Source organism: Hemitrygon akajei, chromosome 9, assembly GCF_048418815.1.
Source record: "Hemitrygon akajei chromosome 9, sHemAka1.3, whole genome shotgun sequence".
Taxonomy (NCBI): Eukaryota; Metazoa; Chordata; class Chondrichthyes; order Myliobatiformes; family Dasyatidae; genus Hemitrygon; species Hemitrygon akajei.
In genome coordinates, this window is record NC_133132.1 from 12,198,688 (window position 1) to 12,222,333 (window position 23,646).

The following is a 23,646-nucleotide window of genomic DNA, read 5'->3' on the forward strand; positions in this document are numbered from 1 at the left end:
CCACGGAAGTAAGACTCACTTGCCCACAATTTCCTGGGCTATTTCTACTGCCTTTCTTGAAAAAGGGTACAACATCCACAATCCTCCAGTCCTCCGGAACCTCTCCCGTCCCAATGGATGATGTAACGATCATCGCCAGAGGCTCAGCAGTCTCCCCCCCACCCCCCCGTCGCCTCCTACTGGGTGGATCCTGGGTGCATCCCGTCCGATCCCGGTGATTTATTCAACTTTATGCTTTACAAAAGGTCCAGCACATCTATTTTCTTAATATCTATATGCTCAAGCTTTTCAGTCCGCTGCTAGACATCTCTACAATCACCAAGATCCTTTTCCGTATTGAATGCACAAGCAAAGTATTCATTAAGGACCTTTGCTATCTCCTCCGGTTCCATACACACTTTTGCACGGTTACATTTGATTGGCCCTATTCTCTCACGCCTTATCGTCTTGCTCTTGACATACTTGTAGAATGCCTTGGGGTTTCACTTAATCCTGCCCGCCAAGGCCTTCTCATGGCCCGTTTTGGCTCGCATAATTTCAAACTTACATTCTTCTAGCATAACAATATCCAGGTCACGACAACCATATACACAAGATAAACACACACACACACACACACACACACACACACACACACACACACACACACACACACACACACACACACACACACACACACACACACACACACACACACACACACACACACACGCACACACTGATATAAGCAAGCGCCTACACTAAAGCTCCCACACACAGAAACACATGCACAGACAGATACATACACAATCACATGCAGACACAGAAAGACACACATACAACAAGATGGAGGAACTTAGCAGGTCGGGCAGCATCCGTCGAAACGAGCAGTCAACGTTTCAAGCCGAAACCCTTCGTCAGGACTGAAGAGGGAGGGGCAGGGGCCCTATAAAAAAGGTGGGGGGAAGCTGGGATGGAGAAGGTTGGGAGGTGCCAGGTGAAAAACCAGTAAGAACACAGATACACACACACACACACACACACACACACACACACACACACACACACACACACACACACACACACACACACACACACACACACACACACACACACACACTAAAGCTCCCATACACAGAAACACACATGCACAGACAGATGCATACACAATCACATGCGGACACGCAAACACACACATATGCAGAACAGACATAAACACCCACAGACACACAACTGTTACACTGAAATACACAGATACACGCTCACACGTAAATAGAGACACAGACTCACGTACATACTGATACAGAGACACACATACACAACACACAGATGCATAAATACACATACACACTCCCACGATCACACAAACACACACAAGCACCACAACATAGAGACACACAAACACGGAGCCACAGACAGACAGACAGACAGACAGACAGACAGACAGACACACACACACACACACACACACATACTCACACCTATATCCACACAGACACACACACAGACGCAACCACACACACACATACCAACACCGAAATCCACACAGACACACACAAAGACGCAACCACACACACACATACCAACACCGGAATCCACACAGACACACACACAGAAACAACCACACACACACAAATACTCACACCGATATCCACGCAGTCACACACACACATACTCACACCGATATCCACACAGACACACACACAGAAGCAACCACACACGGATACTCACACCGATATCCACACAGACACAAACCCACAGACGCACATGCAAACAACTAAACTTTCTTACCCACCTCTCCGGTTCCATTCCGTATTATTGGCACATGTGGGTTGTTATGACTAAAATATACTCGCCCAACCGCACTAGACAGCTGAGATTGTTGGCCATGCATTAGAGTCATCTCCCAAAGATCTAGAAGATGCCTAGAAGATCTCCCAAAAGTTCTGACTGTGAATAAGTCACTCAGGGAATTGGAGAGTTTGATGATATGAAAATGTTTATTCATCATCACACACAGACATTTTCTTGGGGACCGTTTCGGTAGAGTCCCCGAAACACAAACTACATCAAGAGGTTTTGCTCTTGATGAGAATAGTTACAGTGGGGAATTCAATGCAATTTCACAAGCTACAATGACATAAACTATTTCATTATTTACAGCGGAGGCACATTTAATTGATAAGACCCTTCTGAATGTTCAGTCGCCTTTGTTGGTAGAAACTAACTCGCACAAATGGTCTAAAGCCTCTGAGAACCGATAACCCAGATGCTCAAGCTTACTGTGGTGAAGGTTGACACATGGTCAGGCAGGGAATGTATTGAGACGGGTCATGTGTAGGCAGGTAGGATCCGTTTACTCTGGTGCCATGGATAGCAGAAGGGTTTGATCCCGTGCTTTATTTTTCTCTGTTCTATGTAGATATAAGAAGAATAGAGGACAGCAACGCTTTTTTTTTTCTCAGAGCATAGATTTTTTAAAAAAAAATTAAATTAGTTTTTCAAAACATTTTACAAAATTAAAAGCCCCAAATCTCAGTGGGGAGCATTAATACAGTGCAAGATTAAGCATACAATTTCAATATGCTACAAACGAAGAGAATTTAACAAAAAAGCACCTAAATTAAAGACAAGTGAGCTTAGTGTCCTCCCCAAGCCCCACAACACAAGAAAAAAAAACAACAACTCCAGACCAACCACCACACAATATAGAGAGTATAAGTCAGGACAGTCAAACTCCCAGACTGTGAATACACTTAGTAACAGAGGATAATAATGCCTACTACCAGAAAAAAAGAAAAAGGGAGCTGAAAGCAAGGGACCGAAAAGCAGAAAAAAAAGAAAAAAAAACAAAAAAACCCTAGTCAAGAGGAAGGTTATGAAAGTACTCGATAAAAGGTCCCCAGACCTTATGGAACTTTAGATCCGAATTAAGAACTGAATAATGAATTTTTTCGAGGTCCAAGCAGGCCATAATGTCGTTAAGCCATTGCGCATGAGTGGGCGGGGCAACATCTCTCCATCTGAGGAGGATCAAGCGTCTCGCCAGGAGAGAGGCAAAGGATAGTATTCGGCATTTGGTCGGACCCAGACATAAATCTGTCTCGCCCCAAAAACCGAACAGAGCAATTAAGGGGCTAGGTTCTAGGTGCTGATTCAGAATACCCGATAATGTAGTGAAGACATCTTTCCAGAATTTCTCCAAGGTAGGACAGAACCAGTACATGTGGATGAGAGAGGCCACGCTCCTCTTGCATTTATCACAAAGCGGACTAATGCCAGGGTAGAATCGTGATAGTTTAGATTTAGACATATGGGCTCTATGAACAATCTTAAACTGCAAGAGGCAATGGCGAGCACAAAGGGAGGTTGAGTTGACCGATTTGAGAACTGAGTCCCAGCTCTCCTCGGATAAGGAGATATTTAAATTCTGCTCCCAGGCCATTTTAATTTTATCCACAGGGGCCCGTCGTAAGGCTGCTAGTTTATCTCGGATAATTGAAATTAAACCTTTACCTAGTGGATTAATGGAAAGAAATAGGTAAAAAGCATTTTTCGCAGGCATTTCAGGAAAGTTAGGAATTAACGGGGCAGTAAAGTGTCGGATTTGGAGATATCTGAAAAAGTGAGCGTTAGGCAGGTTGAACTTAACGGAGAGCTGCTGAAAAGAAGCGAAGCGATTATTAATGAAGAGATCTTCAAAATGTCTAATGCCCTTCCTGTACCAAACATGGAATGCTGAATCGTACGTAGTAGGTAAAAAAAGGTGATTATGTGCGACAGGGCTAGAAATGGAAAACCCCTGGAAACCATAGCATTTCCTGAACTGAGCCCATATACGCAAAGTGTGTCTAACCAGAGGATTAGCTATTGATCTGGGCAGACTGCTAGGGAGTGCAGAGCCAAGAAGTGCAGATATAGATAATTCTTTAGTGGAGCTCAACTCCATTGCCACCCAGTTAGGGCAATCGGGTTGACCGTGGAAGAAAGACCAGAAGGCAGCACAACGTATATTAGCTGCCCAGTAATATAAGCGAAAGTTAGGTAAAGCCATGCCACCCTCTTTTTTAGATTTTTGGAGGTGGATTTTATTAATTCTAGAGCGCTTATTCTGCCACAGATATGACAAAATAATAGAGTCTAAGGAATCAAAAAAAGATTTAGGAATAAAAATTGGGATAGATTGAAATAAGTATAAAAATTTGGGAAGAACATACATTTTAACAACATTAATACGACCTACCAAGGACATAGATAGAGGTGACCATTGTACCAGACTCTGTTTTATAGCATATGAAAGATTGACAAAGTTTTCACGAAAGAGATCTTTAAACTTCTTTGTGACTGTAATTCCAAGATAAGTAAATTGATTATGGACTACTTTAAAAGGGAGATCACGAAATATTAGTTCTTGTGCTTCTTTATTAATTGGGAAAAGTTCACTCTTATGTAAGTTGAGTTTATAGCCAGAGATCTGGCTAAACTGATCAAGAAGTGAAAACATTAGAGGTAAGGATGTAGACGGATTTGAGAGAAAGAGTAATAAGTCATCAGCATAGAGAGAAACTTTATGCTCAACACCCCCTCTCCAAATCCCGGTCAATTCAGGACAATTTCGAAATGCTATCGCCAGAGGTTCTATAGCCAAATCAAAGAGAAAGGGACTTAAGGGGCATCCCTGACGGTGCCACGTTTGAGATTAAATACTTGGGATTTCTGAAAATTAGTTAGAACAGAAGCAGTAGGACACAGGTACAGCAATTGGATCCAAGAGATGAAACTTTGGCCGAGGTCAAATTTTTCTAAGACTGCAAAAAGGTAGTTCCACTCTATACGGTCAAATGCTTTCTCCACATCAAGGGAGATAACACATTCAGGAGTCCCAGTTGGAACTGAGTATAAAATATTAAATAGACGCCGAATGTTAAAAAAAGGGAGACGGTTTTTAATAAAGCCTGTTTGGTCATCAGAGATAATGGAGGGAATAACGGTTTCTAATCTATGAGCCAACACTTTAGCTAAGATCTTTACATCAACATTGAGCAGAGAGATCGGCCTGTACGAGGAACACTCTGTTGGGTCTTTGCCCTTTTTTAAAAGAAGAATAATAGATGCTTCATTGAAAGAGGGTGGCAATTTGCCGTAATTAAATGAGTCAGATAATACTGAAAGTAACTGAGGAGAAAGAAGTGAGGGGAATGATTTATAAAATTCCACAGGGAACCCATCAGGTCCAGGAGATTTCCCTGAGGACAGTGCAGAAATTGTAAAAGATATTTCTTCTGGTGATATAGGCGCATTGAGTTTGGCTTTGAAATCAGATGAAAGTGAGGGGATATTCAGATTCTGTAAAAATTGATCCACAGAGATATTGTCATTCAGGGATTCAGAGGAATAAAGCCGAGAATAAAAAATTTTAAATGCGTCATTAATTTCTAAATGATCCGATGTAAAGTCTCCGTTCTCCTTCCGGATCTTTGTAATATGTTGTTTGGCTTTGGAACGCCTCAGCTGATTGGCTAGGAATTTACCAGACTTATCCCCATGAATGTAAAAGCGGCTCTTGCTTTCGAGAAGTTGGCGTTCGACAGGTTGAGTGGACAGATGGTTAAATTTAGTTTGGAGTTCAACGCGCTTCTTGTATAATTCAGGGTTCTTAGTTTGGGCATATATTTGATCCAAATCTTTAATCTGGTTAATGAGTTCTGCTCGATCTGCACGGGATCTTCTATTGAGATTTGCTGTGTAAGAGATTATTTGACCCCTCAGATATGCTTTCATGGCATCCCAGACAATCTGAGATGGCACTTCAGGTGATGTATTAGTGTTAAAATAAAAGGTTATCTGGTCCTTAATAAATTTTACGAAATCATCATCCGATAGTAAAGTTGAATCGAACCGCCAGTGTTTGTTCCTCTGAGGGAGACCAGGAAAGTTCAGAGAGAGGGTAATTGGGGCATGGTCAGAGATCAGTATACTCTGATAGTCACAAGAGTGGGCAAATGGGATAAGTTGGTTATCGAGTTAGAAATAGTCAATTCTAGTGAAGGTATGGTGAACATGTGAGAAAAAAGAATAATCTCTCTCTGTAGGATGGAGGAAACGCCATATATCAGAGATACCAAAATTAGAGAGAAACGATTGAATAGCTAAGGCAGATTTAGTAGGTGATCTGGTAACAGAGGACGATCTGTCCAGTTTAGGATCCAACCAACAGTTGAAGTCACCACCCAATATAAGAGAGTATGAGTTTAAGTCTGGTAGTGAGGAAAAAAACCTTTCAAAAAAGTTAACATCATCAAAGTTGGGGGCATACAGGTTTGCTAGTGCAACTTTAGTGTTATATAGTTTACCAGAAACAATAATAAAACGGCCATTTGTATGTATCAGATATTTTATTATGGAGTTCAAAAGGAATATTTGAGTTAATAAGAATGGAAACTCCCCTGGCTTTAGCGGCAAAGGATGAATGAAAATGCTGACCCGCCCACTTTGACAGAAGCCGGGAGTTATCAGAACAACGAATATGAGTTTCTTGGAGGAAAGCAATGTCAGCTTTGAGTTGTTTAATATGTGCGAATACCTTCCTCCTTTTAACAGGGTGGTTCAGTCCCTTTACATTCCAGCTCACGAATTTAAGTGCACTAGCCATTATCAATTACTAATGCATAAAAGGCAGCAGGCATATAAAAAATCAAGCAGTACAATAGCAGTCTGGGAGCAGAGATGTAAACATAGATTCGTAAGGTCAAAATATAAACATGTCCTAAGCAATAAAGAGATGTTGGACCTGGAAAATCCACCCCACCCGCACAACCCAAAACTAGACGGCTACCAAAACAAGTAGCTAGCTCTACCAAAAAAATTAACCCAAATGCAACTTCCAGATCTGTGTCATTAACAACAGCTCCGTATAAATACTATAGCAAATAATAACTAGTTTATGCACTAGAAAACATAACTTCAGATTAGAACACCTTCTGCAGAAATATACAACTTAATACAGAGAAAATCGGAAGAAAACCTAAACTAACCTACCCGCGAAAAATTATAGAAGAATAAAGTAAGAGAAAGGGGAAAAAAAAGGTAAGAAGGAAAAAGAAAAAAGAAGGGGAAGGGGAAAATTATAAATTCAAGACGAGTATTTATCAACCATTTACAGAGAAGGGAGAGAAAAATTCAGAGATTAGTAAAAAGGGGTGAAGAAAAGAAAAAGATAAAATAAATAAATATTTAAAGCTAAGGAAAAATAAATCAGCAGTTGAACTGTGAACCGACAAACAGGGAGGCCTTCACTAAAGACTTCGAACTTCCAAAACAAGTAAGAATTAGTTGTAGAACTCTGTAGGTAAAGTTATACAAGAATAAAGATAGGTTACACACACAACAAATCCCGGGAGAGATTGTCAACAGCCCATAAAGTTTCAATGAATAATGTCTGAGTGATTCAAGTGAGTTCCGAGTCCAAAGAAAGTAATTTTACTACGAGGAGTACTTATCCACCATTTTAGGAGGTCCGATCAGATTCCGAAGATGACTGGATAGCCGGAAGACTTGCCACAAACGCTTCAGCTTCCTTTGCTGATTTGAACCACTTGAATTCCCCGGTATTAAGCTTTATTCGTAGCTCAGCAGGGTTGCGAAGTGAAGGTTTGAAACCACGATCAAAAAGCACTTTCATTGCGCCTTTAAACTCAGCGCGCATCTTTAAGGTCTGGGGTGCAAAATCTTCCACAAAGCGAATGGTTGTATCCTGGAAAGTAAAAGAGCCTCTGCGACGTGCCTCCACAATCAGACTGTGTTTTACCTGGTATTGATGGAAACACAAGACTATTGGTCGCGGACGGGAGCCCAGAATTTCGGAGGGATCGTAAACTCTGTGGGCCCGTTCGAGAGAGCATAGATTTTTGTCAATTGTAAGGAACATAGACATGTTACCGGTTACACCGAGATACCTTTCTGCAGCTTTCACAATAATTCTAATTTCCTCAGTACGGCAGTGCAACTCAGTACATCGGTTGTAAACATCGCACACTTAATTTTGTTCAGAAGTGAAGTATCTTTGGTAAGAGAATAGTGATGCCGACGTTTATCCACTGAATTCAGTCAATTTTCTGACTGGTAATAATTTCTCACCTTCCTGTTTAACTTTTTGCTATGTCACTCTCCATGACTGATGTTCATTTTATCTATCCATTGTGTGAGATCTTCATTTGACCGACAGTCACCTCAGCCAGTCTCAGCAGGAGAGAAGTTGAGTCTGAGTTACGACAAGCCTGGTGGAAATCTGCCTCATGATCTGCCCCTCTTCTCAATTGTAGCAGTGAACAACAGGACTGAGTGTGTGCAGGTCAGGGTGTTCACTGCACAGCTCGTCGTCTGTGCTCCTTCAGTAAAGGTCTTGGTTTCTACAGGGTCTCCAACACTCTCTCGCTCTTTCTGTTATGTCGAGCGATTGTGGTCTACCACATCTGTCTGCTCTCTCTGCCTGCATCTGCTCTGAATCATGGTTAGCACTGGCACCAGTGAGATAGCGCACCATCGTGCCGTTCCTTTCGTTGCCACAGATACAACGATGTGTGCTGAAGAGTTTCCTCTCATTCCTGTTCATCGCGAAAACAGAACATAGAACACCGAACAGCAACAAATGGCTTCTCGGCTCACGGTGTCTGTGCTGAATACAATGCCAAACGTAAATAAACTTCTTCTGTTTGTGTGTGAACTATATCACTCCTTTTCCAACAAATTCGGAAAGATGCTAGTGGGAGGGGGAGAGTGTAATTGATTATATCCATCATTTATCGTCTAATGTCAGTGTTTTACTTAATTCTGTCCTTGCAGTGCTGTGATTGTGCTCGTGTGTAACAATGGATAACAGGAGTGATTGTGTGCAGGGCAGAGTGTTCATTGCTTAGCACGTTGAGTTATGTATGTCTGTGCCCCATTAGTGAAGGACTGGGTTTGTACAGTGTCCTGTACTCTCTCTCGCTGTTATTCAAATCCATTGTGGACTATCACATCTGCCTGCTCAACCTGCCTGTACCTCCTCCGAGACAGGCTTAGCTCTGACAGCAGAGAGATAACGCCCAATCCTGCCTTCTCACTGGTGACCACAGATACAGCAATGTGTGCAAATGAGTTTCCTGTCATTACTGCTCACCCAGAACAAAGGATGAATTTCTTTTGCCTGTGGGCGGCAAATCTGTGACATTGCTGTGGTGCTCAGATTGTTGGACTTGTTGGAATCGTGATATATTAGGGTACACAAATGAATTTCTTGTGAAAATTCAACTGGTTGTTTCTGTCGCCTGAAGCACTAAAGGCACTGGAAAGACCAGACGGAGACAACACTGTCCTCTCATAGGAAGGAAGGCGCGTCGCATGTTTGACCGACATTGAACTTGCTTCAATATTGGCACAGCTGTTACTCACAATCTTAGAGTTGTTCAGTAACTGATTGAGATAGCGTTTGTTTTCCAAAAAAACATAAAATGACAAGTGTAATGATGAAATTAATGATTCATGATTCAAGCATTACGAAACAGAATTGCACCGACCCTCTCCAATGAAAATGAGCCGAAGCAACATCAAATGTAGATCCCTCAAATTCCCCTTGAACAACTGATATGACGGACAATGTCACAGTTGGTAAAAATAGTTGACACTGCGTGTTTGTTCAGTGAATCGTGTCTAATGTGACCACTGGGAGCAGGAGCTGCTTTAAACATGGTTCCGCCTGGTGTATAAGAACTCCTTGAATCGGTGCATGCAAACAGGTGGGACAATTTGTACAACAGATCGTTGCTTCAGGTAGAAAATGGGATATTCCGCAATTTACAACATCGTCAGAATTTACTGCCCACTGCTTGCAGCAATAGGTGTGCCAGGTAATTTAAAGTTTTTGTATTACGCTCAGGGCATCGTACATTAACTGTATCTTAATACCCAAGGTGTTCATGCTGTCCAGTGCATCTTTTCTGCTATTGGACGATGAAAATATTGTTATTATTGTTAATACAATTGAATGCCAGAAATGTTTAAATATGCTTTCTAAACGCGCAGACAGGAAAATACCACACACACACAAAGCTGGCGGAACTCAGTAGGTCAGGCAGCATCTCTGGAGCGGAGTAGATATTCGACGTTTCACGTCGTTTCCCGAAGGCTTCATTAGAACAGGTTGCAAAGATACTGCTTCACGTAGAACCTTTCAGAGACAGCAATGACTCACCAGGTGCAGTCACTGCTGAGTCTGCGCTGTGCCGTGATGTCCCTCTCTGACCTCGAGCAGTGCCGGCACAGTTCCTCTCATTATACCGTGACATTTTACTGCAGGGATGAGGAGACTCGATAACGTGGAGGTATCCGTTAAATCAAAGTATCCTCAGCTGTTCCCGTCTCTGCCCACGTAAAATAAATTATTCATCTGCTGTCATCACAAACTGAAGAAATTAAAAATATATTGTCTCTATGCGATCCATATGGTTTCGGTTTAAGGCGCAAAGCTATACACAAGCTGTGCAGTGTTATTCAGTGACAGAAGAAATGGTTATATCATTGCCCGTCGTTTTATAATTGCAATTGAATTACATAACATATTACATATGGTCAACCTTTCGAGATTCCTTGATCGTGTATATTTCAGCAGTGTTACCATTTGATGTTCAATCAATAAACGTCACCCTTTCTCCTGGATCCTCCCCGATAGCGAAAAAAAACAGTTATACAAATCCAATGTGATTTTTAGAAGTCGTTCCAGTTGTGAATTATTTATCCATGTTTCTCCAAACAAGAATAAAATTGGCCTCAAGCCAGAGGCCATTAATTTCTCATTTCCAGCGTGACTTTCTGCTGAAGGGAGGAGTATGATGTGTGTCCCATTACAGTTCGTTAGCTGTTTCCTTTCTCATTTTGCTATTAACTATCCAAACAGCTATTTATTGAATGTGTGGAACTTCATATCCAGGCACTGCTTCTAAACTCATATTGATTTCCAATGAACATGTGCATTTCCCACGACTGTTCCACTCATCACAGCTGTCTTGGTAACGCTAACATTTTAGCTCTCACGCGGTATCTGTTTTCAGTCTGTCGTCTCTCCCTTCGTGGGGCATCTGACATTCAGGATGCCTCGCCGGTATCTCTGCTTTTCTAGACGGAGGGCTGTGACTAATTTCACCTTGATGATCAGAAAGCCTCGGGAGACGTTTCACATCTTGTGAGACCAGGAAACCCCCATCGTCTCCAAATATCTCACGATTTTCAATTAAATACATTCATGACCTTTTTGTTGACATAGTTATTCAATAATTCGTTTTAAATGGAAGCTAATGAAAAAATACTTTAAAGAAGTGTAATGACGTCATATAATCTGAAATTAAACCTGTCACGACATTTCATGTGCCGTTCCCGCAAGACGCCGCCCTGTTAGCGACAGCTCTTGATAGCCTCGCCTTACGGGACTGGTAGCTGGCCTTTGTTCACTTCTTAACAGAACTGCCTGTGGGTGCCCTGCTGTCAGCCTCCCGCTTTCCTTCTGATTGCCAACTTCAGAATGTGAAACTGGCCAGATCTAAAATACACATTATGACATAGAATCAACTTGATCGGGTTATCCGCATCCCAACTTGGTCAGTGCAAGTGGACTATTACGCTGATTATAGAGAGTACAATTATTCACACTACGGAAATAAGGTCACAATAATCATTGAGCGGTAACTGATAATATTTTTAATATAATGTATTTCAGTTAATTTAACTGCGATTGTAATCCTGTCCCGCGGGAAATGCGGACTGTCCAAATGCATCACTCTCTACCTGATGGCCATGGCGGTAGCTGATCTCATGGTGGTCATCGTTCTTATTATATTACAGAGGATAAATTATATCTATTTGTTTGCCAATTTATTGCTCGTAACTCCGGCGTGCTCTGTGGTACCCGTCCTGATTGTTGCAACCAGGGACTGCTCCGTTTGGTTAACTGTTGCTTTCACTTTCGATCGCTGTATCGCCATTTGCTGTCAGAAGTTGCGGAACCGATATTGCACCGAGAGAACAGCGGCTGTGGTGGTCGCAACAGTGAGTGCAGCGTGTTGTGCTAAGGTCATTCCATTTTACTTTGCAGTGGATCGATGGCGATGTTACGTGGTAGCTGAATATTTCACGTCACCCCTGTGGAAAGCCTACGAGATATTTGACAGCATCACAACACCGATATTACCAATCTGTTTAATCCTGACATTTAATGTTTCAACCGTCAAACAGATTATATCGACAAATAGAGTTCGCCGGGCACTTCGGAATAGCAGTGATAATCGGAGTGATCCCGAGTTGTCAAACCGGAGGAAGTCGACGGTTCTGTTGTTCGGTCTTTCGGCCAATTTTGTATTACTTTGGATGCCGTATGTCGTTCATTCTATGAACTGGCAACTTCAGAACTATTTCTACACAGACAGATATTTCAGCAACCCGACCTATGTCCTGCAGCAATGCGGGTTTATGTTCTCTTGTCTGAGTACCTGCACCAACACGTGTATCTATGGACTGACACAGAGGAAATTCCGGGAGGAACTGAAGAATGGAGTGATGTACCTGTTTGTCGCAACGGGGAAGATTTGCAAATAAAATGCAAATACAATTAGATAGATAGATAGATAGATAGATAGATACTTTATTCATCCCCATGGGGAAATTCAACTTTTTTTTCCAATGTCCCATACACTTGTTGTAGCAAAACTAATTACATACAATACTTGTACAATACATACAATTATTCCTTCCTGCAACTTCAGAACAAGTATTTGGAGGAGTAATTGATTTGAGCTTCAAGCGAGCCCTATTTTGCGATCTCACTGTACAATCGATTACTATTACTCGGGTAAATTTATTAATCAGATTAAGCAAAAGGGATCAATCTATTATCTTTACAGAAGTCTTGTTCACGAGGATATCATGAAACATCAGTGTACTATTGTTGATTATCTGTTGAAATCTGAAAAGGAGTTAACGTGATTGGTACAGTAAACACACTGTTGAAAATCTCCATATGGTTTTAAACACATACCTAATTTAAAAAATGCTTGTTTAATTCGAAGAATATCAGGTTTTGCCTCATTACAACTTTATTGTTTTACCAATGTCAACAACTGACGGTAACGTCAATATAATTACTGTTGAATTATTCGGTTGTCCTTCTCCTCACAGTAACACGTCCGTGCCTGAACGGTGGGAAATAACGGAGTAGAAAAGGTTCCATTCTCATTGCCAGTCATGAATATGAGGCGATCAGGTGGGGCTTTCTTATTGAACTTGGGTGAAACTGACGACTTTGCTGTTAACTGATGCAAGCTGCTCGTCTGCTGTTATACTTTAATAATAAAAGCCAGAATTATGTTACTCCGAACTCATCCATAAGACCATAAAATTTTGGAGCATGATTCGTCCATTTGTTCCATCGAGTCTGCTCAGCCATTTCATCATGGCTGACCCAACTTTCCTGTCAGCCTGTATCCCGTATCTCTTCGTTCCCTGACCAATCAAGAATCTATTAACCTCTGCCTTAAATATACATAAAGACGGCCTTCCCACCCCCCTTTGGCAAAGAATTTCATGGATTGCCCACTCATTGGCTGAAGAAATTCCTCCTCATCTGCGTTCTAAAAAGAAGCTTCTTTATTCTGGGACTGTGTGCTTTGGTCTTAGATTCTCCCGCCATAGAAAACATCCTCTCCATATCCGCTCTTAGATGGCCTTTCATCATTGGATAAGTTTAAATGAGGATACCCGTCATTCCTTTGTATTCTAGTGAGTACAACCCCAGAAATATCACACGCTGTTCATGGGACAAGCCATTCAATCCTGCAGTTATTTTGTGATCCTCCTTTGATCCCTGTCCCTCCGGATCCACCTTCAGCGACTGGGATTGGCCTTCCGCTCCCAGTCTGGCTATCCTCTCTAGGAATATCATGTCATCAGTCCTGAACACATCTTCCTGCTTCCTTAACAGGGATACAGTTCCTTTTGTCGTTGCCGACCACTCCATGACCCTCCGCATCCAACACGTCATTCTCTCTAACTTCCAACTGGATACTACCACCAATCGTGTCTTCCCCATTAAACTCCTCCCCGCACCACTCACCGCGTTCTGCAGGGATTCGTTTGACAATTAATCCCTACCCACCGATTTCCCTCCCGGCACCTACCCCTGCAAGCGTCGTCCTTCACACCATGCGGCTGCCCCCCATCACCACCGCAAACAGTCCTTCCAGGTGAGGTAGCACTCTACCCACGAATCTGTCGGGTTCATCTACTGTATCCAGTTGTTAAAGCGCAGCCCCGACATTGACTGGGGGAACACTTGTTAATGCACGGGATTTCCCACTGGTTGACATTTTAATTCTATTACCCATTCTCATTCCGCCTGGTCGGTGCATACCCTCTTCTAAAGCCACGTTAAGGCAAACCTCATGTTGGAGGAGCAACACCTCATATACCGTCTGAGTGCCCTGCAACCAGACGGCATAAACATCGATTTTTAAACCGGTAATATTTACCCCACCCACACTCCATCTCTTAATTTCATTCCCCATTCCGGATTTACTCTTGCCTTCTCTCTTCTCGGCGACTGCCTGTCGACTTTCCAGTCTCCGACAACTTCTCTTTCTCCCATGGTCCACTCCCTTCTTCTTCAATCCTTCGCCTTTTCCACCTATTAACACCCAGTTTCGAACTACATCCAACTCTCCAATCCATCTATGTTCTCCGCTAATCTGTCTTCACTTGTGACCCTCTGGCATGTACTCATTCCCCTCCGCCCACCTTCTTCCTCTGACTTCTTCCCCTTTCCTTTTTAGTCCCGATGAAAAGTTTCGACTCTAAACGTCGACTCGTTATTCCTCACCATAGATGCTGCCTAAATTGTTGAGTTCCACCAGCGTTCTGTGTGTGTTACTCTCTTCCCTGCGCCAGAAATTCTCATCTTCGCCCGTCATCCATCTGTTATTTAGGCTCAGTTTGTGTTTTCTTACTCTTCTGCCTCTATTATAGTCTGCCGCGTTGGACGGGACCACAGCTCCGTTTTTCACAACACTCAATACAGAAAAAAAGTAATGACACATTTCTAACCGGCACAGACACTCATTTGGTGTCACCCGATCAGTGGCTTTTCGTTTGCCCGATCACTTTCGCTCTCCGTGTCTGAAACTGAAAAGTAACTTATTTTCTCTTTCTCAGTTGTGACGAACGGACATCCACTTCAAATATTAAATCTGTGCCCCTCTTTACAAACGTGAACAACCCGCTCGTGTTTCCAGCATTTTTCTTTATTTTTACACTGCGCTTTGTACCGCTAAAATAGATTGCAGAAAGGGAGAAATTTCTCCAATCAAACAAAACTTCACAAAAGTTGAAAACTGGAAGTATCATCTCATTTGCAACACGCAGAATTACTTGCATCCTTCCATAATGTGACAATTCCGTGGTTTAAAGTGATGGATAGTTTCAATCCACCAACCTCCAGTTATGACCATAGCGCGCTTCGGTTGCTTCACCTCGCATTTATGAATTTGGTATTGCAATACTGTGAATGTTTTCTCTCCCTATCTGTACGCGCGCGCGCGCGCGCGCGCGTGTGTGTGTGTGTGTGTGTGTGTGTGTGTGTGTGTGTGTGTGTGTGTGTGTGTGTGTGTGTGTGTGTGTGTGTGTGTGTGTGTGTGTGTGTGTGTGTCTGCTTACGGGTTGACAGACTTTTTACAACTATCGATGTTTCCACCCACTCCGGGGAGTCACTACATTCAATCCTGAAGTCGCATTAACAACACAATCTAGTTCCGATGATGGAATGAATGTTCGAATTCCTTCAGTCTTGTATCAGAAGTGCACCATATTTCCTTGTAAAGCCAAATTCGCGAGCTGAACATGGAACACAGAAACTCACAGTATGTTACAGGCACTTCGGACCACAATATTGCGCCGACCATGTAACCAACTCTTGGAGCTGCTTGGAATTACCTTTCCGCATTGCCTTCTATTTTTCTAAGTTTCATGTACTTATCTAAGAGTTTCTTAAAAGATCTTAATGGATACGCCTCAACCCATCATTCTCTGTGTGTAAACAAATATGCCTGACATCCCCTCTGTACCTCTTTCTAAGCCTCTTAAAACTATGCCCCCTCGTGTCAGCCATTTTAGCCCTGGGAAAACCCAAACTTACTAACCCACCCTTCTACTGACTGATCCAGGTCGTTTATGAAAATCGCAAAGAGGAGGTGTCTCAGAAACAGATCCCTGTGGAACACCACTGCTCACCAATCAAATACAACCACACTTTGCCTTTTGTGGGCGAACCAATTCTGGGTCCACAAAACAAGATATCATTGGATCCCATGCCGCCTTACTGTCTGAATATGCCTTGCGTGTGGAACCTTATCAAATACCTTACTAACATCCATATGCACTACATCCACTGTTCTACCGTCATCAATCTGTTTTAGACAATAGACAATAGGTGCCAGGAGTAGGTCATTTGGCCCTTCGAGCCAGCACCGCCATTCGGTGTGATCATAGCTGATCATCCACAATCTGTACCCCGTTCCTGCCTTCTCCCCATATCCCTTGACACTGTTTTCTTTAAGAACTCTATCTAACTCTTTCTTGAAAGCATCCAGAGAACTGGCTTCCACTGCCTTCTGAGGCAGAGCATTCCATACTTCCAAAACTCTCTGGGTGATAAAGATTTTCCTCAACTTAGTTCAAAATGTCCTTCCCCTTATTCTTAAACTGTGGCCTCTGGTTCTGGTATCCCCCAACATCGGGAACATGTTTTCGGCCTCCAGCATGTCCAATCCCTTAATAATCTTATATGTAACAATAAGATCCCTTCTCATCCTTCTAAATTCCAGTGTATACAAGTCCTGTCGCTCCCATCTTTCAACATATGATAGTCCCGCCATCCGGGAATTAACCTCGTGAACCTACGCTGCACTCCCTCAATAGCAAGAATGTCCTTCCTCATATTTGGAGACGAAAACTGAACACAATACTCCAGGTGTGGTCTCACCAGGGCTCTGTATAACTGCAGAAGGACCTCTTTGCTCCTATACTAAACTCCCTTTGTTATGAAGGCCAACATGCCATTAGTTTTCTTCACTGCTGCTTACTTTCGGTGACTGATGTACAAGAACACCTAGATCTCGTTGTACCTACCCTTTTCCTAACTTGACAGCATTCAGATAGTAATCTGCCTTTCTGTTCTTGCCACCAAAGTGGATAACCTCACATTTATTCACATTCAAACTGCATCTGCCATGCATTTGCCCACTTACCCAACCTGTCCAAGTCACCCTGCATTCTCCGAAATCTTCCTCATATTTCACACTGACACACAGCTATGTGTCATCTGCAAATTTGCTAATGTTACTTTTAATCCCTTCATCTAAATTATTAATGTATATTGTAAATAGCTGCGGTCCCAGCACCGAGCCTTGTGGTACCCCACTAGTCACTGCCTGCCATTCTGAAAAGGACATGTTAATCCCTACTCTTTGTTTCCTGTCTGCCAACCAATTTTCTATCCATATTACTACCCTCCTCCAATACCATGTGCTCCAATTTTGCCCACTAATCTCCTCTGTGGGTCCTTATCAAAGGTTTTCTGAAAGTCCAGGTACACTACATACACTGGCTCTCCCTTTTCCATTTTCATAGTCACATCCTCATAAAATTCCAGAAGATTAGTCAAGCATGATTTCCCCTTCTGAAATCCATGCTGACTCGGACCGATCCTGTAACTGCTATCCAAATGTGCCACTATTTCATCATTTATCATTGACTCCAGCATCTTCCCCACCACTGATGTCAGGCTAACTTGTCTATAATTCCATGTTTTCTCTCTCCCTCCTTTCTTAAAAAGTGGGATACATTAACTACCCTCCAGTTCTGAGGAACTGATCCTGAATATATAGAACTTTGGAAAATGATTACTAATGCGTCCACGATTTCTAGAGCCACCTCCTTAAGTACCCTGGGATGCAAACCATCGAGCTTTGGGGATTTATCAGCCTTCCGTCCCATCAGTCCACCCAACACCATTTTTTGCCTATTGTGAATTTCCTTCAGTTCCTCCGCTACTCAAGGTCCTCTGGCCGCTATTACATCTGGGATATTGTCTGTGTCTTTCCTAGTGAAAAGAGATCAAAAGTTCCTGTTCAACTCGTCTACCATTTCCTTGTTCCCCATAATAAATTCACGCGTTTATGCCTTCAAGGGCTCAACTTTGGTCTTAACTAATTTGTTCCTCTTCACTTACCTAAATAAGCCTTTACGATCCTCCTTTATATTCTTGGCTAGCTTACCTTCGTACCTCATCTTTTCTCCCCGTATTGCCTTTTAGTTATCTTCTGTTGCTCTTTAAAAGTTTCCCAATCTTCTGGCTTCCCGCACATCTTTGCTATGTTATACTTCTGTTTTATTTTGACACTGTCCTTGACTTCCCTTGTTAGCCACATACGCCCCCTACTCCCCTTAGAATCTTTCTTCCTCTTTGGAATGAAATGGTCCTGCAGTTTCTGTATTATTCCCAGAAATACCTGCCATTGTTGTTCCACTGTCATCCCCGTTAGGGCATCCTTCCAGTCAACTTCGGCTAGTACCTCCCTCATAGCTCCATAGTCCCTTTTTTCAAATGTAATACTGACACTTCCGATTTTCCCTTCTCACTCTCAAACTGTAGATTAAAACATCATATTGTGGTCACTACCCCCCAATGGCTCCTTTACCTCGAGTTCCCTTATAATTCCCTTTTGTTACATCCACGAAGAATTCAGTCAGCCTCGCAAGTCACGACCAGCCCTTTACAAAACCATGTTGTCTATCTCTAATCAGGTTATATCTCTACAAATTATCCTAATTCCTGCCTCCCAGGATCTTCTCTAATAACCTGTCCACCACTGAAGTAAGATCTATTGGTCTATAATTTCCTGAGTTATCTTACTCACTTTCCTGAACAAGAGAGGACCATTTTTAAACTTATAGTCCTTCCGTCCCTATTGATGATGCAATTATCATCGCCAGAGGCTCAGAAATCTTCCCACAGTAGCCTGGGTTGTATCTCGTCCGGTTCCAGCAAGGTATCAATGTTTTTTCAAAAGCTCTAGCACAACCTCGTTCTTAATGTCTATATGTCCAAGCGTTTCAGCCCGCTGTACGCCATCCCCACAATTGCCAAGGTCATTTTCCTTGGAGAATAATGAAGCAATTATTCATTAAGGCCCTCCGTTACTTCCTCCCACTCCAGCCACACGTTTCCACGATCGCAGCTCCTTGAGCCTGTTCTCACACGGCTCATCCTCTTGCTCTTCACATACCTGTAGAATGCCCGGGAGTTTCACCTAATCCTGTTGGCCAAGACCTTCTCATGGCTCCCTCCAGCTCTCCTTATTTCATTCTTAAGCTCCTTTCTGGCAATCCTGTAATTTTCTAGAACTATACCAGTACCTAGCTTCTTTAACCATTCATAAGCTTTCCTTTTGTTCTTATCTAGGTTTTCCACATCCTTTTTCCCCTTTCCCCACAATCTTTCCCTGTCGCAATGTAACAGACCTATGCAGACCTCCATGCAGATGTAGCCAGAGTATTTTCCAAATTTCTGCTGTGCATTTCCCCGAGGTAATCTGCTCCAAAGTTCATGCCTAAGAGCATCACATTTCTCCCTTCCCCTATTAAATATTTTCCTAAATTATCTGTTCCTATCCCTCTCCATCGCAACAGTAAAGAAGATAGAGTTGAGATCATTAACTCCAAAATGCTGTCCTACCCTGAGATCCGACACCTGATCAGGTTCATTTCCAGAAACCAGATCAAGTGCAACCTCTCCTCTAGTTGGTTAATCTACATATTGTATCAGGAAACGTTTCTGAACATACCTAACAAACTCCACTCCATCTAAATCCCTTGTTCTAAGGAGATGCCAGTCAATAGTTGGAAAGTTAAATATCTCCCATAACAACAACCCTATTATTATTGTACCATTCCAGAATCTGCCTCCCTTTCGCTCCTCAATACCCCAGTTCCTATTGGGGCGTCTATAAAAACACACGGTAAAGTTATTGTCTTCCACACACACTGACTCAGTAGATAATTCCTCAATGACCTCCTCCTTTTCTGCATCCGTGACACTATCCATGATAATCAATGCTTCGCCCGCACCTCTTTTGCCTCCCTGTTTGTTCTTAAGGAAGCATCTAGAGCGTGGCAGCCATTCCTGTCCCTGACAGATCCAGATCTCCGTCATGGCCCCAACGTCATATTTCCACGTATTGACGCACACTCTAAGCTCTTACGCCGTGTTTACGACATTTCTTGCACGAAAATAGACACATCACAGAACATTCGGCTGTGTGTATGTTTGCGCTATCATCTGCCTATAGTTCCTCGCAAACACCCCAGAAGCTGTTTCTTCTCGTCCGCCAACCGTCCCAGACTCTGCAGCTTCCCTTCGGTTCCCACCCTGCAAATCTAGTGTAAACCATCACCAACAGCATTAGCAAACCTCCCCGCCAGGATATTGATTCTCCTCCGATAAAATGAACCCGTCTATCTTGTACAATAATACCTGCCCCAGAAATGTTCCCAGTGATCCAGAAATCTGAATCGCTTCCCCCGTTCCAATCTTTCAGCCAAGCATTTATCCATAACCCAATTCTACTCGTATACACACTGTCGCATGGCACAGGCGGTAATCCGAGATTACTACACTTGAAGTCCTGTTTCTCAGCTTGCTTCCTAACACCCTGTGTTCTGCTTTAAGGACCTTCACGCTATTTCTGCCTATGTCGTAGGTAGCAATATATACCAGGAATTCTGACTGCTCGCCCTCCCATTTCAGGAAGTTGTTGATGTGTTCAGAAACATCACGAGCCCTGGTACCTGGGAGGAAACTACCATTCGTGTTTCTTTTTCCGCCTACAGAATTGCCTGTGTGTCTTCCTAGCAATAGAATGCACTGTTACCACTGCCATCCTCTTCAGTTTCCTGCCCTTCTGAGCCACAGGGCCAGAGTCAGTGCTAGAGGAACAGCCACTGCGGATTCTCGCAGGTTGGGCTTCCCACTCAACCGTACTCAAAAGAGAGTATTTATTGTTAATGGGGGCGGTCACAGGGGTGCATTCCACTACCTAATGCTCCCTCTTCCCTCTCCTGACCGTCACCTACTTATCTGCCTCCTGTGGCCCCCGTGTTCCTTTATTCCTGTAGCTACTATCGATCACTTCTTCACTTTCCATAACACGCCGAGATTAATCAAGCTGTAGCTTCAGTTCGCTCACTCGGTCTCTAAGAAGCTGCAGCCTGGATATTCCACATCTGACACCCGGAACAGAAAACTGGCCTTGCATTCATATCCACTATTCTTAATGTAGATGAAAAAAAGGAGATATGGAAGTAACTTACCTCCTTACCTCGCCTAGGCCCATCCTCGCAGAAACTTCGATCAACCTACTCTATCTCATACTACACCGACGACTGCTCCGCCATGCAGTGTCTCCCTTTTAACCCGAAACCTTTACAGCGGTCTTGCGCGATGACGAGCTACTGCGTCTGCGCATTTCTACAAAACGAATCTCACTCTGAAACTCTTCGCTTTCTGAATATTCTCAGCGACCTTGAGCGATTCCGAGCTTTAGCGCACAATCCCCTTCTTCTAACATAGCCAGTGCAGGCCCGCAACCATTAATAAGCCTTTTAAAACTGGAATCATTTACCTGAACCTTTTTTGAACCCTCTCCAATCTCAAAAATTCCCTTATCGGATAAACGGCAAAAAAAAGATCAAATTACACGAAGTGTGGCCTTACCAGTGCCTTGCAAAACATAAGCATTACATATTTGCTTTGATATTCCCGTCCTACCGAAACGAATTCTAACATCGCACTAACCTTCCTAACCATCGACTCACAGTGGAAACTAGTCTCTAGTGAATCCTGCTCGAGGAGTTTAAAAACTCTTTGCAGCTCAGCTGATTTTTTAAAAAAAGTTCTCTCCATTTAGAAAATAGTCTACTCTTTTATTTCTTCCACCAATGTGCATGATGATATATGGGTATTCCATCTGCCACGACGCTACCCATTCTGCAAATCTGCTGGATCTTTCTGTAACATCCCTGCTTTCTCAAAACTACCAGCGCCTCCACATATCTTCGCATCGACTGCAAACTTTGCAGCAAAGCATTGACCATCGTAATTATTCTCATATAATGTAAAGAGATACGGTCCCAACTCAGACCACTGTGGAAGAACACTAGTCACCGGCGACCAACCAGGAACGGATGTCTTTATTCCCACTCTTTGTCTCCTGCCAATCAGCCAATGTTCTATCCATGCGAATATCTTTCATGTTGTACGATTGTCTCTTAACGTGTTAAGCAGGCTCATGTGTGGCGCTTTGTCATAGGCCTTCTGAAACTCCAAGCACACAATATCTACCGATACTTCTTTGTCAATCCGGCTTGTTATTTCTTCAAAAAAAAATTCCAAAAGAAATGTCGGGAAAGGTTTTTCCTTTCGAAATTCATGCTGACTCCTGGAGGACTACACTTCAACTTAGCGCCAACCTACTTGATCTCTCTATGCAGAATCACCTCACCCTTCCTGCCCATGTTATTGGTACCTACGTGGACCACGATCTCTGACTTTACACTCTCCCTCTTAAGAAAACGGAAGCGTTGATCCGAGATGTCCTGGGCTCTGGCACCCGGGAATCTGCTTCTCGACCACATAAACTCATGTTCATTCCTCTAACTAACGAATCCCCTATCAACAGAGCTTTCCATTTCTCCCTCCATTCCTTCTGAGCCAGAGAAACCGACTGAGTGCCGGAGACTCGACGAATGTGATTTTCGTCTTTAAGGTCAACAACCTCCCATGCCCCCCAAAGTATATAACATGATATATTTGTTGTTGAGGATGATGGCCGCACGGCTTCTGTTCAGTGACTCCTTGACCCCTTTCCCCTTGCTGGCTGTCAACCACTTTTCTGTGCCCTGCACTTTGGATGTAACTCCCTCCCTATATGTCCTATCCATCACTCACTCAGCCTCTCGAATGATCCAGTGTTCATTCCGTTCCCGCTCCACTTCTTTAATGTGGTTGGTTACAAGCAGCAGCTGGATGCATTTCTCGTAGTTATAGCTGTCGGAGATACTGAAGGTCTCCCTGCCTTCCCACATCAGCAAAAATGCGTTCCAGTAACCTGCTGTCCTACATCTCTACTGTGCTGGTTGAGTAGATATAAAGAAGGGAAGGAGATAAGAAGAACCTAACTTACTGCTTTTTTACTTTGCTTTCTCTGAATGATGCACCTCTTCACGGAACTCTCGAAGAACTAAGGCGTTATAGATGCGGCGATGGTGCTGCTTAGGACAGGATGCAGAGTGATTATTCGTATGTTGCCGTTTTGGAGACCGTGCAGATACGATTTGGGAATGCTATTGTACAAAGAGGGTGCAGAGAGAATTTGGGAATGCCATTGTACTGACAGGGTGCAAAGAGAGGTGGATGAGTTATTGTATTGGAGAGAGTGGAGATGAGGGTGTGATCATATTGGAGATAATGCAGAGGGAAATGCGTGTGATTCTATTGGAGAGGATGTAAAGCGGATTGGGGTTGTAGATGCATTT

General features: G+C 43.0%; 1 pseudogene; it reads right to left on the reverse strand.

The window, feature by feature from the left end:
• The window catches only part of LOC140733788 (uncharacterized), a 54,418-nt pseudogene extending 31,222 nt beyond the window's left edge, over window positions 1-23,196 (reverse strand).
• Between the last annotated feature and the right edge of the window lie 450 nt (window positions 23,197-23,646).